Source organism: Anser cygnoides, chromosome 5, assembly GCF_040182565.1.
Source record: "Anser cygnoides isolate HZ-2024a breed goose chromosome 5, Taihu_goose_T2T_genome, whole genome shotgun sequence".
NCBI lineage: Eukaryota > Metazoa > Chordata > Aves > Anseriformes > Anatidae > Anser > Anser cygnoides.
Genome location: NC_089877.1, coordinates 7929210 through 7946189, shown reverse-complemented (window position 1 = coordinate 7946189; position 16980 = coordinate 7929210). Strand labels below are relative to the sequence as shown.

Below are 16980 nucleotides of genomic sequence, written 5' to 3'. Positions count from 1 at the left end.
TGTTTATGAAGGTTGATTGAAACAGAGTGATTACAGTCATTTAATTAGATGACTGCACATGAGAGTTCTTTGCAAAAGAATAATACATATTTATATATTTGTTCAAATTCAAAATGCCCAGTCTGGTAGTAGTGGAAAATCATTTTGAGGGCAGAGGGAAAACAAATTGGGAGAGGATATTTGTGCTGCTCTACAGCTGATCAGAACGTGTTTACTGTTTTTCATATGGGCCAAATACTGGATGGACTATTTGGGATGCACTGTTCTCCAGCCCCTGGTTATCTGTTGATCCTGGGATTGCTCTGTTTCCACTACTCCTTATACCCACACTGTGTGCAATAGCTCACATCTATAATCCATGCTCCAGGCTATTACTGTCAGTTTGATGCTAAAACAATGCTGGTCTAACACTTGGAAAAGATCATGAGTGTAATTATTCAAATACTGTTGTTCCCCCACCCTCGCTCCCCTTCCCCCCCCCCCCCCCCGAAATAAGATTGAAAGTGTTGATATGTGTTATAATAAATAAAAAATTAAAAAAAAAGCTTTCATAACAAATACCTTTTTCCCTTTAGAGGTTTATAGAGGTTCTCTATTGCCTACCACCATCTTATACCACAACCATACAGAGAAAGTATTATTTTCTCTAAGTAAGAAGGATAAGAGCAGCAAGATGTGAAGCAATTTAGTTGAGGAGCGAGTCAGTAGCTGCTCTGAGCTGAAAGCTCATGGGTTCCTGGATGCTATTACTGCACTCCTCTCTGTAATCTGCTGCAGCCTTGGCTGGAATGATCTCCCAGAAGCATTTGTATTAATCATGGGCACTGCTGCAGCATCCAAGGGGCCCATCAGGCCTGTTACTCTTGATGTTGAAGCTCTGCTTCTTTCCGTCTATGCCCGTTAACAACTATATCTCACACCACAACTTTTTTTTTTTTTAATTGGGAAAAGGAGAGAGGGAGAAATAATCTAAACTGCAAGACGCAGAGCACATTGACAAGCACATCTTTTACTTTCACCCTGTGATACAATACACAATGCAGCAAGCACTGTTTTTACTACATTACCAATCTAAACTTACTTTAGGCAACTTTCCTAATTTAAATTTCTTCCCTTTTTATTATTTTTTGTGCAATGCAAAGTAATTTTAAATTTGTTATGTGCAAAATTATAAGATTAAAAACATTTGTATATTCCATAGCTGCCTGAAAATAAAGTTCTGGGAAATTTGGGTGCTGTCTATTTAACACACCTAGCTGATGAGTCAGAAGAAAGAGACTTCATTTAAGAGGTCTTGCTGTCACTTTTGGCACAGATCTGAAAGAATTAATGTGTAACATTGAGTGACCACAGCCAGCTCCAAGCATTTAAATCTAACCCAAGACTCAGCCCCTAGCTTCTCCATGTCCCGCATCTTGCTCTGCCAGAACCAGGGAAGGAGAGGAGTAGGCACAATACTCCAAGTCCTGCCTCTCACACATGCTAAGGACCAACTCCTTCAGCTGTGTGGCTCAGCCCAACACTGACGGATATTCTGACCTTAACTGGACCGAGTTCACTGAGCACCCTTCTGCCCGCTGATGTCTGTTGTCAGGCTTCGTTCTGCTTTTACCTCTCCCTGGGACATTTAAGAGTTGCAGGGAATTCCCTTCAGCAACAGCTGGGGAGAAGCTCTTCCGCCCAGCACCCAGAGGGAGAGGGGCCAAGTTGGCTGCGTTTCTGAGCTGAAAAAAGAAACAGCCCTCAGAGCAGATGGCAGGCAGCAAAGAATGGTGTTGGAAACGATCTTTCAAGGCAATTCAATCCAAAAATCACAATTCCACACAGCTTTCGAGTAAGCCCCAAGCTATCTGAAAAATCCTTAACATCCTAGCAAAGAAAATTCTGATCCCCTGGAAAAAAATAAAAAATAAAATAAAAACAAAAGGAAGAAAAAATGGTAAAGATGTAACGTAACTATTTTTGTTAAAAGTAAAGGTACATCAATGCAGATTATTACACAGGTACTACCAGCAGAGATGCAGTAGAGACAAGCACAACACCAGTGTATTTTTTGTCTCTATCTGGATATCAAAAGCAGCAGCCAGCCTGACAATGAGCAATGATATGAAACTCGCAGCAAAAGGAAGAAAAGTGCTAATAATAGACACTAAACTGATTAGTTTCAGGCCATGCTAAATTGTTTTATTCTGAGATTAAATTTAGAGTAGAAATTAATGGTATTCAAAGAACTTATTATCCAATTTTACTCAGTGTGGCTCATGCTGCTGTTATCTGCTAAATATCATCATCATCATCAACGTGCCCTCTTGCCCATTCTGCCAATTGAAATCACCCCAAAAGTAGAACATCAAAAAAATTATGTTTTCTTTAAGTTGACCTTTAAAATTGAAGTTCACAATGCCCTGGTAAGAACTTAATATACTCATTTACATAATTTTCTTCTAAATTACAAGTCATGGTTTATCATAACAGAATAAGCCAGAGGACAAAAGGAAGCTATGTGCTAGCAGCAAAACATTCAAACCCCAATGGGCTAAAAACTTATAACACAGACAGGTTATAAAAGAAATACATATATTTACAAGCATATGTTTAACTTGCTATTGATTTACACATGCCTCCTTTCCCTGGGGGAGGGGGAGCTGCCAATCATCTTCTGTTCTTTCTCAAGATTTTAAAAGACTATCCAAACTAGATGGAAAATAAAAGTTAGTAAGTCTTGAAGAGCTAGGATTGTTCCTAGCTGCCTAGAATAATACGGCAGCACAACTTAATTCTTGAAATAAGAAAGCTTGTTTCCTTCACTTGATGCACAGAAGAACATCTGAACTGAAAGTTGTTGAGTCCACTTCTAGCCCCAGCAGCATCGCAGAAGATTAATATCATTCCAGCAGGAACAGAATGATGACCACTGGATTCAAAGCGTTCTGGCTAGAGGAAAATCCCCCACAACACATGTTAACATCCAGTATCCATCAAATATATTATTGTTCCTTGACAAATGTGTGGAAATACAGAGTGGGGCCCCAGAATATTCAAAATCTGGAAAGTATCATGCATTAAACAAATCTGAAAAACAATTCTGAAGGGAAAACAAGCTTAAAAACACTCATTGGGTGCAATGGTAACACTCTGAAGTCATTATGCATGCATTTTGACACATTTTGTATGCCACATGCTAGACTTCCACTGGCTTTTAAACCTGTACTTCTGATAGGAAGCACTTAAAATTCTTAGGCAGAAAATACAGGTCTGCTTTCCTGCCACCTGTAATGCTGATCCATCTCACGTAGAACACCTTTGCACAAAATCTGAATAGAAATGACAGCATGCTTGCTGCGCCTCCCAAAACATTGCATGATGTGCTATGAATAAAGATTTTTTTTCCATATTAGCTAACCCATTATTAAAAGAATGGACACTGCTATTAAAGTTTTCACATTTGATTCCTGAAGCAGACAAGGTCCTGCTAGCATACTGTGCACACTTCATAAAACATGCGTACATTCCTTCTTAGCAAGGCCATACACCAGGAGGAGGCCGGTTTGTCGAGCACAGCCAGCAGGCGATGACATGCACACGTTTTGTAGTAGCATCTATCACTACTTATTAGTTGCTTGCATCATTTGTGTAGTTATTCTGTTAGATAAAAACCCCACCATAGATACAATCACATCCGAAGTTATTTAAGAAATAAAAGCATCTCATCAGTCTACTACACTAGATCCTTCCTGTGCATTCAGTCTGTCGAACCTCACCCAGAGCTGTAAAGCATGTTTATCAGCCCTCTGAGCACTTCCATGCAAGCTGACCATGTAAAAGCCTCGTTTGCCTTTTTTGGTGACAGCTGTCAATGTACACTACAGATTTCACCAGGAGGTAGTGTTCCACAGGGTGCCCAGGCCTCCTCCTCTCCTGCCACCAGCCAACATAAACACTAGCTGTGTTCACCGGAGAGGGCTGCTCTGTAAATGGCTACTGAAGGCAAGAAGTCATCTCACAGCTTCCACCGTGGACGCAATAGCCCTGCCTCTGGCTCATCTGCCGAGCAGCACACCCAGCTTGCAAAGGTGGGGAAACAACAAATAGATTTAAAAAGCATCAGGAAACAGTTTGCTGCAGAAAGGAAAAAATATGCTGTAAGAGAGATTGTACTTATCACCTATGGCCTTGCAAAGACAAGCTGTGGCATTCCCTCAAACACAATACTCTCCTCTGCATTCTGCACCGAAAAGGACAGAATTAGTGCAAATACGTCCCTAATCTGTAGCTCAGGCACAAGTAACTCTGCTCATCTTGTGAAACCATATGCAGGCAACCCATCCAAGACTGGGAAGTCTCTCTTACACCCACGTGCACAGAAGGTACAATATTAACTCTGCTTTGGAAAGGCAAACTGAAGAACACGAGGCTCAAGTAAGACTGATGAATTAACCTGAATTATTAGAGGTAGATCATAGGTTTTCATGTCTATTTTTATCATTTATAACATACAGATATGCAAGAGTCCTCTACAGCCAAGGTATGTTTTGAAAACAAATATTATTCTTGACGCACACATGTAATAAGGCAGCTGTAACTTCAGTTAAAACCCACATACTGCTCCTACCTCCAAACTCGTAAAAGCAAGTGTACATTGCTACAGCTGTAGAGTAGGAGATGCGTATTTTATTAATTTGTGTGTTGCTTGTTATTAAAGCAGGAAGAATAGCTCCATTTGACTGTGAACACCCAGCCCACCACCTGTACCAGCCAAAGGTGCTCTGCAGCTCCGTTTTCTCCACAGATTAGGCCAGGAATTGCCATTGCCTTTCACTGGCCTTGCCAGGGCACTGCCCAACCCTCATAGAATTATTAACGTTGGAAAAGGTCTTCAAGATCATCTGGTCCAACCATCACCCTACTACCAATGTCAACCATTAAACCATGTCCCTAAGCACCACGTCCAACCTTGCCTTGAGCACACCACAGGGACAGTGTCTCCACCACTTCCCTGGGCAACCAGATCCAATGCCTGACTACTCTTTCTGAGAAGAAGCGTCTCCTAATTTCCAGTCTAAACCTTCCCCGGCGCAACTTGAGTGCAGCAAACAGGGAAGGAAGATGGATCTTTGAGGATTGTGTCATACGGGCATCAGCGTACATTCGCATCAGCAGCACCGTGGGTTTTTAATTTAAATCATGTACTCCTTTGAGAATTACCATTATCTCCTTTTTTTGCACTCTACCTATTACACAGTTGTACTTAGGGATCTTATTGTGTGTCATAGCTTCTGAAAGCAGCAACCGCTGCCCCCAGCCACCACCAGCCCTTCAACAGGGCCCAGAGTGGGAAGCCAGCACCACGATCATTACAGCTCTCAACGTGCCTTTTCGAAAGGACGAGTTACGCGTTATTTTTTTTTATTTATTTAATGCCTAGTTTCGGCTGTTTCTCATCAAACACACGTCCCACGGCCTTGCCACTGCGACTCCAAAATGGCTCCGCCACGAGGCGGAAGCAGGGCACGGGAAGCCGCCCCGGCCCCGGCCCCGGCCCGCTGGGCCGCGCCCAGCGCAGCGCCACGGCGCCCCCTGGCGGCGGCCAAGGGCGGGGGAGAGGGGACGGGGCGGGGCGGGCGCCGTCCTCGCTTGATGCCTCCACAATGAGGAGCAATATATTTTAATTTAAACACCATAAACCTATTGAGTGCTTAATTAACTTTAACCGTCTTTAGGGGAATGAAGCCAATTTGAGGGGGTCAAAAGGAGTTGTTTCAATATCAAACAGTTTTACATCGTCAATCCATTCATTCGGCCTACAGCTACTGATTAACACACAAAATTAACATGTTAGTAAAAATTCATATTCAGGTCTCCGGGGAAATTAAGATGCACATGCACAGAGCATGATTAGCACAACTATTGTTTTCCCCCAACAATATAATTTAATGGGTTTTCAGAATTACAGAAAGAGAGACTCGGTGCTGCTTTGAATTGATTATTTACCACAAAGCTTTGAAATATAGAGAAGATGGGCGACAGCCCGAGCCAAGGGCCTGGCGATGGAGAAAAATCAGAGGGGAGCAAGTGTCCCCCTGCCGTGGGGCAGGCACCGGGCCCTTGAGCAGGCTGCAGGCAGGCACCGGGCCCAGGCACCGCCGTTGTCCCCAGCAGCCCTCCAGAGCCTTCCCCTCCTCCTCCCTCTGCCGCCTTTCATGTTGCTGTGCTATTTTTCCATTATGTCATTTGTTTTAGTAAGAGAACACGCAGCTCAAAGCTTCTTCCTCTGCCTCAAAAAACTGTGCATGTCGATTACTTCTCAGAAATGAGAGGATTAGGAAGGGTGCCAAACTGATGAAGGAAATGTGAATAAAAGAGGTGATACTTTAAAAAAATTTACAACTGGCAGGCCAAGCAGAAATCCCAGCCCCCAGGGCTTGGCTTGAGGAGTACTGAAACACAATCCAAAATCCGCAGTGACCTTGGTGGTTCTTGAATGGGGCCCTTGCGTCCGTGTGGAACACCATGGAGGTGGAGTGCCCATCTCACAGGGCAAATCGGCACTTCCAGGACAGAGGCCTTGGGAAGGCTATCAGGCACTTGGCTACGTGGGGAGGCCAGTCAGAGAGAGCCACCAATGCCTCAAAGTCAACCACAGAGCAGGAAGGGAGAATACCAAGCGTCTGATTTCTTGTATCATTAAACTAGTGTCAGGCCTTGTTCATGTGTCTTGTTCAGTGGGTAAAAAGCAAACAAACACAGTCATATAGGGTTCAGTTCAACCATTTTGAGTAAAAAAAAAAAAAAAAAAAAAGAAAAAGAAAGAAACCCAACTTTCTCCCTCGTGGCCAAGAAGGCCAACGGCAGCCTGACTTTTATCAGGAATAGTATAGCCAGCAGGCCAGGGAGGTGATCGTCCCCCCCTTACTCTGCTCTGGTGAGGCCAAACCTCAAGTACTGTTTTCAGCTTTGGGCCCCTCAGTACAAGGCGGCCCTGGAGTGTGTCCAGAGAAGGTCTACGAAGCTGGTGAAGGGCCTGGAACACAAGTCATCTGAGGAATGGCTAAGGGAAGTGGGGTTGTTTAGTCTGGCAAAGAGAAGGTTCAGGGGAGACCCTATTGCTCTCTACAACTACCTGAAAGGAAAGTGTAGGGAGGTGGGGGTCAGCCTCTTCTCACAGATAACTAGCAATAGGACAAGAGGGAATGGCCTCAAGTTGTGCCAGGGAAGCTTTAGGTTAGAAATTAGGAGACATTTCTTCTCAGAAAGAGTAGTCAGGGATTGGAAGGGGTTGCCCAGGGAAGTGGTGGCATCACTGTCCCTGGGGCTGTTCAGTGAAAGGTTGGATGTGGTGCTTAGGGACACGGTTTAGTAGGTGACATTGGTAGTAGGGTGATGGCTGAACCAGATGATCTTGAAGATCTTTTCCAACCTTAACAATTCTATGATTCTAAATGATCAAACTAATCACAGAATCAATAAAGGCCTCATAACTCGCAAGTGTTTCCCTGGCTTTCTAGGTTTAATTGTTTTTTGATGATAAAATGAGAGAAACATGGAATTTTTGTCATAAATGCAGGTGACCACGCATGCAGATGGTTAGAAATCTAGCTACTCCATGCATCTGCTATACTTGAGATAGCAAACGCAAGGTCCCACAGAGCAAGTCTCAGATCTGCAGAGCACCCATCGATACCAACAACATCCACAGTCATGGGGAGAGTCTGGAGCAGGAACTGGTGATCTTTCATGAGACAGCCAGGATGAAACAGGTCCACAGAGAGACTGTACAGTCTCCATCCTTGCTAGTTTTTCAAAACTGAATTGCACAAATCCTTGTGCAACCAGATGCAACTTTTGAGTTAGCTCAGCCTTCAGCAAGAGGTTGGACTAGATGACTTCTGGCAAACCCTTCCCACCTCTGTTATTTAAATGAAGCGTTGCAGTAGAGTGCCTGCTGATGCTGAGAAGTCAGAAGCCATACCTCACACAGCACCAAGATGTTGTGGACCAACAGCACCTAACCATAGCAAAGAGAGCAGGGCTTGGACCATAGCTTGTAGTGAGTCTGGAATTCAGCAAAAGGCAAGAGCACCGTTCTCCACAAAACGCACACAAAAATAACATATTAAAATGCTGTCCTGTTACATAATCCACAAAGACAACTTAAATTCAGGACTTAATGATCCAGGAATCTCTAAATCCATATACAAAGTCTAGGCTCACAGTTCTGCTTCCACAGTTTAGCATCTGGGTGTGCAGTTCCAAGTGCCTAGGCATCTTTATATTGATCTCAATTAAACACCTAACTTAATTATTAATGGTAACAGCAGTTATTAATTTAGATTTAAATGTCCATTTTTGGAACAAGACACAAGGAAAACAATAGATGACTTGCACATGATCTCCATTCTATATCTGACATTTGATGTTTTCTACAATGAAAATTTTAAAGACCAAAGAATTGGAAAGGCATCTGGAGTCTAGATCAGAAAACAGCATTAAGGTGAAAAACTGGGGTTGGGGGGAGCAGAAGGGGATAGGGGAAAATGGTTGAATATCTCATGACAAAGCAGGTTAGGGAAATAATATTTATCACCAGATGGTTTGCCCAATAACTATGATGAAGCATGTAAACATGGTAGTATCTTGGAGTCCGCCGTCACTCAAACACTGCGGAACTGCAAAAAAATAAGCACAATTCAGCAACGATTATAGTTGAAGAATATTGTAGAACATGGTATCATGTTATAGTAAATCATAATAATATTTTAAGGAAGGGAAGTGATTTCTTTATTGCAAAGACAAGTCAAATAGCTCATAATGGGAAAAGTTTGGAAACTTAAAAAATAACTCCAAAGAAGTGCAAATATATTTAAAGTGGGGGTGGGATTAAAAATGATTCTGAAATGTGGGAAAGCAAGATAAGTCAGGATTGTGATGTTACAGAGCAAGAAGAACGATCTGTGGAACAGACAGGTAAAGAAACAAGGAGGTTAACTAACTCTCAGAAGACTTCTCATTACTTAATCTGTTTAACGAGCAATACATAAAAGAGACAAGAAGCATTAGCAGGCTACAGAGAAGCAAAACATTGCATTTAGCTGGATTCAGCACAAAAAGAATATTGCTGTTTCAGATACTGAAGGCACAGCATGCCAGAGAACCTATTCAAATTCAGAAGAATATCCCATAAACAGAGACAGCTAAGAAAAGAGCTGGTTGTTTTCAGTGATTTTGCTCTCAACATTAGGACCAGACAAGGATGACGGTTTTCTAAGAGAAGCAGATATTGCAGCTATTAAAATCAATTTTACTGTTAGAATAAAGTCATATATTTAAGAGCAGCAGCAAAAGCCAAAGGATGATCATACTTAAAATCAGCTTAAAAGACAGGTGTTATGGATGGACTTGGAAATTGTGCATCACAGCCCATTTCACTGGATCTGAGTCTATGAGAGAGATCTGGATGTGTTCTGTCAACTGAGCAGGGCAAAACAGCAGAGAGACAGAGGAGCTCAAAGTCTGGCTGTGGCGGAGTCTTCTTTTCATCAGTATCAAGCAGAGTAGTTACACTCACATCAGCTCTTCTCCCAGTGCAGTGGGAGACAAGACAAGTACAGTGTCTGTAAAGATGAGTGAAAGCCTCCTGTCCTACATGTAGGAATTGTCAAAACCGCCTAAACACACGTGGTTATCATTTAGGCAGCACTGAAAAGTCATTTGATAGAAATGTCTTCTAAGGATCTACTAATGAAATCATCCAAGTTGTCTGTAAATGTGTCAGGATGGGTGTTGAGAATGGGAAGGGTGAAGATGCTGTCAAAACTGGAGGAGAACCAGCCAGGTGACAGCACCCAGGGAAGGGCTGAATGCCAGGTAAGGCTCAGCAAATGTGCAGGAAGAGGTGTCAACATGGAAGGAAACTAAATGCTGCCTCCAGACTGATTCATGTATTATTTTTAAATACTTGAAAAAGGTGGGCCCAGACATTGTATAGATGGTAGAAGTCTCTAGTCTCACAAAACGGTGCAACTTTGGAAAAAGAGGAAATTCCAGTGGACTATTTCAGAAACACAACAGCATTCAAATCTCAAGAAAACCAGGGCCACAACATCCATTAGAGTAAACTGCTATCATTGCCTAACACTGGATTCTAAGTCTGAAAATCAGTTTCCATGGCTCGTGCTCAGGGAATCCAAATGTGGATGACATCCTCCCACCCTAAAAGCACTGTAAATGAAAAGCAGCAGTACAACAAAGAGGGTCTCCAGGAAAGCAAGAAAAAAATAACACTATTATATTATTTTTTTAAGCTTTGCTGCAAATCAGAAGATCCCATAACATTTTATAGATGGAGATACATTTTTCATGGAAAGAAATTAGCAAAAATAGGACTATATATAAGCAAAATTCTTTAAGTAACAGGAAATAGACAAACAGCAGGATAATTTTCCACTGGCCTCTCAGAATCCATGACCCAAAATACCAAAGAAATAAGAATGCAACAGTGCAAGACGCATAAGTCTCTATACACAGGCCCTTCTTGTTTATCTTCTGTATTAAAGAGTACCACTGAACCAAAACTAAGTTAAAAAAGGAAAAAATGCTTCAAACTATCCTGCTAGAAAACAACATCCACATTTATAGCAAACAACAAATTCCCTATCACAGAAGCAAAAACTTCAGTTTTCATCATAAATCAAGCAACAGATGTGTACTGAGATGTATCACTCATGAAGTCTTCAGTATCACTGGCAGAGCAAGCTGAGGGAGTATATGAACCACCATGCCTCACTGAAGAATTTCAGCAAAAGACATCCATCCTAACATAAGACTACTTCCTATCAAAAAAAAAAGGCAAAACAAAACACAAATGATAAATAATAAAATTACCTCAGCAACTATCTAGTTAAGCCACATAATTATATTTTACCTCCATAATTTGCTTATCAAAACAAAACAAACTATACGTAGTTGATTTACAGGCAAATTCCAAAATGTATGGTTTCTATCTAAGAATAAGTGAGTAGGTATATTTTTCAAAAGCATAAATTATCTGGTCTCTAACACAGAATGAGCAACACAACCAGTAAGTGAATTTTGTAAATTCTGTGCATGTATCATCAAGCTCCTAGTATGATTAGGAGTACTCCAAAGTACTCCAAATTACATATACACCAATATATGGAATGTATGTGAACTTGGGAATGTAACTCTGCAAGTATACAAAAAGTTACAAAACATCTTTTGCTAGATGATAAAAATAGATAAATTATTTCAGCTTACACGTCTGGCAATTATTTAGCTTAAAAAAAAAAATAGAGAAACTAAGAAGTACCTTCACAACTTGCAACAGTAATGCAAATTCAACTTGAAGTGCATAAAGACACTTGACAGCTACAAACTACGTGCATGTTTTCCACTGAAACAGCACAGGCACTTGCCAGTGGAGCATGTTTACATCCTATAGAGGTTTACAATAGCCTATTCCAGCTGGCTATGCTGCTTTGGAGTTGCAAAAAGAGCACTCCTTTATTTCACGTACATGATGAAAATAGTACTTGATGTACTGACATTTTTCTGTGAACTTTTTGTATAGCACAAGTGATAGTCTGAACTCCATTTAAAAACAGAAGAGCAAAAGCTTTTCCTATTATGTTCTTTTCAAGCAGAAAAAGTGAAGAGTTATGGCAAGTTCATGCCACTTCTAAGATGTTTAACACAAGTATCATAATTGTCACTTAATGGGTCAGGAAACAAAGACAGACTTGTCTCAGTGGTGTTGTCTGTTCTCTATAGATCACACTTATTTTCCTTTCATATTTAGGAAATGTAATTATGTCTAATTCAAATTACAAGAGAGAATAATTACACAAAGCCTTTTTTTTTCCCCCCTTTATAGTTAATCCTCTGAATATTTTATTTGCCAAGACATACAATTTTCCAAAAAGAAAACATTAACTTATGTGGCCTGTATGGAATTTATTTAATTATATGATATTCCAATAGGCTGCCCAGCAATTTATTATGTTAATTAGTTAGATTATGTGTGAAACATTTTACAATGAGTCTTTCCCTTTACATTTTTTTTTTTTAAATCCTTCTAATGAATCATTTTTGGTGGTTGTAAGAAATAACTGGGCTTTGCAGTTTGAGCAAAACATAATTTATATCAACTTTGACTTACTGAAGCTTTTGAGAACCTTAAATTGTGCATTTTGTGATACTACAATCTACTTACTACAATGAAACACTGTAATTGGATAGTATTGTGTATTTGATATCAGAATTGAATACTATATTTGTGAGTAATGCTATATTTTTGGTTACAATTAAAAAGGGAGGGGAAAAATGGAAAAGACCTCCAATAGTTCTCCAACTAGGAGGCAGAAGAGAATTAAAAGAAAGCACCTAACAATCAGCATGTGTAATTCTATCTAGGAAATGGGCCAAAAACCTAAATCAACATGGATTTTTGCAAGACAGCAAGTTATTGTTTGCTTTCTACAAGCCGATGCTACTGTGTGGTCAGAGAAACAGAACACTGAACTTAAAATCTCTTCCATGATGCCTTCTACAGAATGTTTTGCAACAGTCCTGGAGTATTATTTCAGTCTAAACTTTATCTTTTTTTTTTTTCCCTTACTAAAATGGGAAATCCATTGTATTTCTTTGCCTGAGTTTTCAATAGCAGGGGTCAGCACCTTTTGCAGATCCCACAGCCTTCCAAGCCAGATTTCCAGGACCATGCTGGGACTCCTGGCACGTTCTGCATTTAGCTAGGAATCCATGCTTGCATCTTCAGCCTCCCAATACACCCTGTGTATTTGGAGGTGGGGGAAGGAAGTATTGTCAGAACATCCTTTTCAGCTGTAGATGCGAGGCTTCCAGAAGTACCCACCCACTGCTACATTCGTATTACTGAATTCAGCCAAAAGAAGTCAACTTCATATACACGGGGCTTGTTGGTTAGGTTCTGCTTCTTCTCATGCCCATACTGTAAACTAAAAATAGAATCTTTTCTCACCACCATTTTCAGCCCAATGCTGCACTGTGTAACACAGAACAACACTGTACCACCAGCACACAGAACAAAGCACTGGTGAACTGGGATGTCTACACATGCATACCTGAGCAGAAATCTGCAATTGCACTCATCCAACACAAACTCACTTGAACAAAAACTTCATTGTCAGGAGAAACTCCCTCTCAAACAGTAACAAGAAAAATCCAGACCTAGAGGTCCCTCTTTTGCAAACACTGAAGCTGTCATTGTTTGTAGGTGGTAGAGGACAGAAATAAAGTTCAGAAAGACAGTTTATCCCTGCTGCTCAATGGCAAGGGCAACCATTGCTTAACAAAAAAAGAAGTTCACTAAGAAATTCATGTTGAACCAGCCTCTCTCATTAGATACTAAAGGGTTTTGCCTACGTGTCATCTGAAAATATATTAACACTACAGAATCACTGATGTTGGCCTAAATGTCATGTTTAAGTCAGTTTCCAATTATTATCTTACCATTTATATTCATTTTCCCTTAATGGGAGCACTGTTAGAGCACTATAAAAAATTCTGCTGTGGTCACATACGTCTCCAAGACTTGACAGGTCAGCCAACCACAGAAATACTATAAATATTTCAGATAACCTTTTTTTTTTTTGACCAACAGATGCTGATGTGATAAAATAATAGAAGTAGGCAGAGGAGAAGGTGGCAGTATATTCCAAGTGAATTAAGTTGGTGTTGATTTCCTCCAACTGTGATATTCAGGTCACATTCACATACAGGTTATATTTCTAAAATGTTTCTATACATTGTGTTACATTTTCTGACTTGACTGATTTAACAAATGGAGAGTTCAAGACTACATTATTGCTCATTTCTGAAAGAAGGATAGAAATATTGCTACATGAAGTAAACAATCCACCTAGTAACGGGCATAGCGGCTCACGCAAATGCCATGAATTTTGTCTGCACTGAAGATTTTACCAGCATCAGGTCTACAAACCTAACCCTAAATCATTAAAGATTATAAAATAAAAAGCGGACATGATAAATTGCAGATACGTTTCATAAGGCATAAGCAAAATCCAAACCTAATTTCCCTCCAGGTCTGCAAGCAACTGAGTCCTTAATACTGCGTTTTGTATGTCTTCATTCAATGCTGAAAAGCAAATCTTATTGAAGCTGGTCATTTAGATGTTTTCTTGTGTTATGAAATGCAGCAAGCATCAAACATAAAAAAAAAATCTCAACATAGATCATTAAACATATTTACATTCTACCTTTCATTTTAATAAAATGACTCAAATGCTTACTTGGTCCTGAAAGACTGCACAGTGAAGGAACTCTTTAGAGCAGGTTCCTTCAGCAGGATACCTGTGAACAAAAATACCAAATAAGTTTGCTAGACTGAGAACGTATGTGTTAGTCCAGTCCTATTTTTTTTTTCAAATTGCAATTGAGCAGAATAAACATCCTAAGTATTACTGTATAACAAGAAGGAATGGTATTTCACTGTCCCTTGGATCTCCAGGACTAAGAGCTTTGCTCTCAGTGCAAGTTCTTAGAATATCATTTTAAGGCTTACTGCCAGGAAACCCGTAAGTGCCTTATCTTACTCTTTACAGAGGAATTAAATAGGACTAATACCTTCACGACAAAGTTTATATGAATAGTTCAAGAACACCTGCCTTATGGCCCCCAGGTGTTTTTTTTTGCACTGGTGACCACATGCAGGTCATACAAACCATACTCAGTTCCCATTGCTAAGCATCACGGCTTGTCTCGGCACTACCCAGTGACCCAACAGCCAGCCAGCCTCTGTGGCTCATGTACCATCAACATGGTATGCGCTGTCAGAGCGGGGATTACAGTCTGCCATGCTGCGAAAGGCAGGAGTTGAAACATGTGGGATCAGGCCCTGGACCTGTCCTTTTGGGGTGGTTGCTGCATGCTGCCCTAACGACCACTCCGTCCTGAGCTGCAGCACAGGGTTCCTCAGCCCTTAACTCTGAGCTTCTCAGCACCACAGTAGCTTTAAATTAAATGACTAGTGATGAACAAATATTCTTTCCACGTGTATTGTACACTTCAACACACCACTGACAGTTTTAAAAACTCATGCATTAAAATCATTGTCTAGCTATGTATTTAAAACAATTAAGTCATCATTAATTCGGTAAACGCCATAATAGGCTCCTGGAAATTACAAAAGAATCCTTTCCCACGACATACATCGATATGATATTTGTCTAACTAGGTGATCTGCTTATTACGCACCAATTTAATGCTTTCTTAAAATATGTGGCAACAAAAAGCACAAAGGAACAAAGTTACCCCGCTTAATTATTTGACAGCATCAGTTTCAGATTTTCCGACATGCCAAGCTAACTAAGTCAGTGCTACCACAGGACCTCCCAGTTCACTCAGCACCAAAGGGTTAATCCCCCACATTTAATATCCTACCTCAAACAAGAATAATTGTAGCAAGAAGCAAGCTCTTATGGTAGCCTTAGTTAGACCATGCTAGTTCTTCAGAACACAACAGTAAAAAAGCCATGCAAATGGAGATGAATGGAGCACAAGCCACCGAGGTAATTAAAAATGTATTTTCCATCTCCTAGTAATTGAATTGTGTACAAGCTGCAAGTTAATGAGGTCATCTACCCTCAAGCTCTGACAGGAAAGCAGGAATAATTATCTTTCAATTTTTTCTTATGTAGCAATTAATTTTAACCATTCGCCTACACCCCACTCCCACTTCCCTCATTCCAGTCAGTCAAAGTCACAGCTAAGCCGAATTGACAAGCAATTGATATGGTAGCGGCACGGAGCCGCCGAGGCGGGTAAGGTAATCAAGGGGCTGCAGCTGTTGAGGGCTAAGCGCTTCCAGGTGAATGTCACCTGAGATTTTGCATTCTGCCACTCGGAGGACTTGGGACACACAGTAGTGCCTGACAGCACATCTGGTGCCAGGTGGGCAGGGAGGGGACGGGGCTGGTTTGGGAAGGGAACAGAAGGATGGACAAGGATTGATGAATGGACAAGACTTGAAACAAAATCCCCTCCCCCCCCCCCTTTTTTTTTTTAGGACTCATCTACTATCATTGAGTATTGCATACTACATTTTGGAGCTGTGTAGAAAAAACACTGTCATGTCTTGGCTTTTAATACAAAGACACAAACACCAATTAGACTCAAACCCTTATGATGCCTCCTGTAACCATCCAACACGGACTTTCAGCAGCTCTCCACTTAAAAGGAACTAAATGCGTGCCAAAACAAATCCATGAGGGAGTGGGCCGCAGAGAGCAGTTTGGCACTTTGACCTACGGACAGAGGCCTCATGAGCTCTCTGCAGATGCCCACATTTGTAATTGGGCTGGCAATCTCAGCAGCTCTTCCTTTGACCTGCAACATCTTTCAGCAGCTAAAATGAGCCGTTCTGTTCACAAAAAAAAGCAAACGCCTCGGGTCTTTTAACAGGGACAACACTGGCAATGCAACAAATGTATTTAACTCAAGCATTTCATTCAAACAGTTGAGATCAAAGGCAGGAGGCCCAAGTGTCTGGTTATTAATACTGCTCCTACATTTCCTCCCCCAGTTAAGATTACAAATGTCGCCAGCACATTGCATAAGAAAGGGTGCACACTGCTGGACTTAAAGATGGCCATGTGAGCCATACCACAGTGACAACTCATCCCTGTATGTCATACTCCCACGTGCTGTCAGATGTATTTCTTCTCCAATTTTTAATTATTATTTTTGCCTTGCATTTTTATGAAGACCTTTCCCAACAGCAAGAATTCTGATTCAGATGCTCTTACATTCATGAGTTATGACAATAATTGTGCCTTACTCACCTGGCTGGGCAGACTAGCAAAGTCCCATCAGGTAAAGCTCTGTCACTTTTGCAAGATGTGCTAAAAATTCTTATATGCATAACTACAACTGCAGACAAACAGCGTAAAAATGATAAAAATTATT

The 16980-nt window shown here is 40.9% G+C and overlaps 1 long non-coding RNA gene across 4 annotated transcripts in view; it reads right to left on the bottom strand.

Annotated features, from left to right (window-relative positions):
• Positions 1 to 16980, bottom strand: part of LOC106033857 (uncharacterized) — a 59605-nt gene that overhangs the window by 32823 nt on the left and 9802 nt on the right. For 2 of the 4 annotated variants that reach the window (XR_010831716.1, XR_010831715.1), the window contains exon 5: positions 14307 to 14367. This is a non-coding gene — a long non-coding RNA (uncharacterized lncRNA). Of the gene's footprint in view, positions 1 to 7077; positions 8667 to 9962; positions 10830 to 14306; positions 14368 to 16980 lie in introns of those variants that run through there. The other 2 variants (XR_007157739.2, XR_007157740.2) reach the window with 2 other exon arrangements.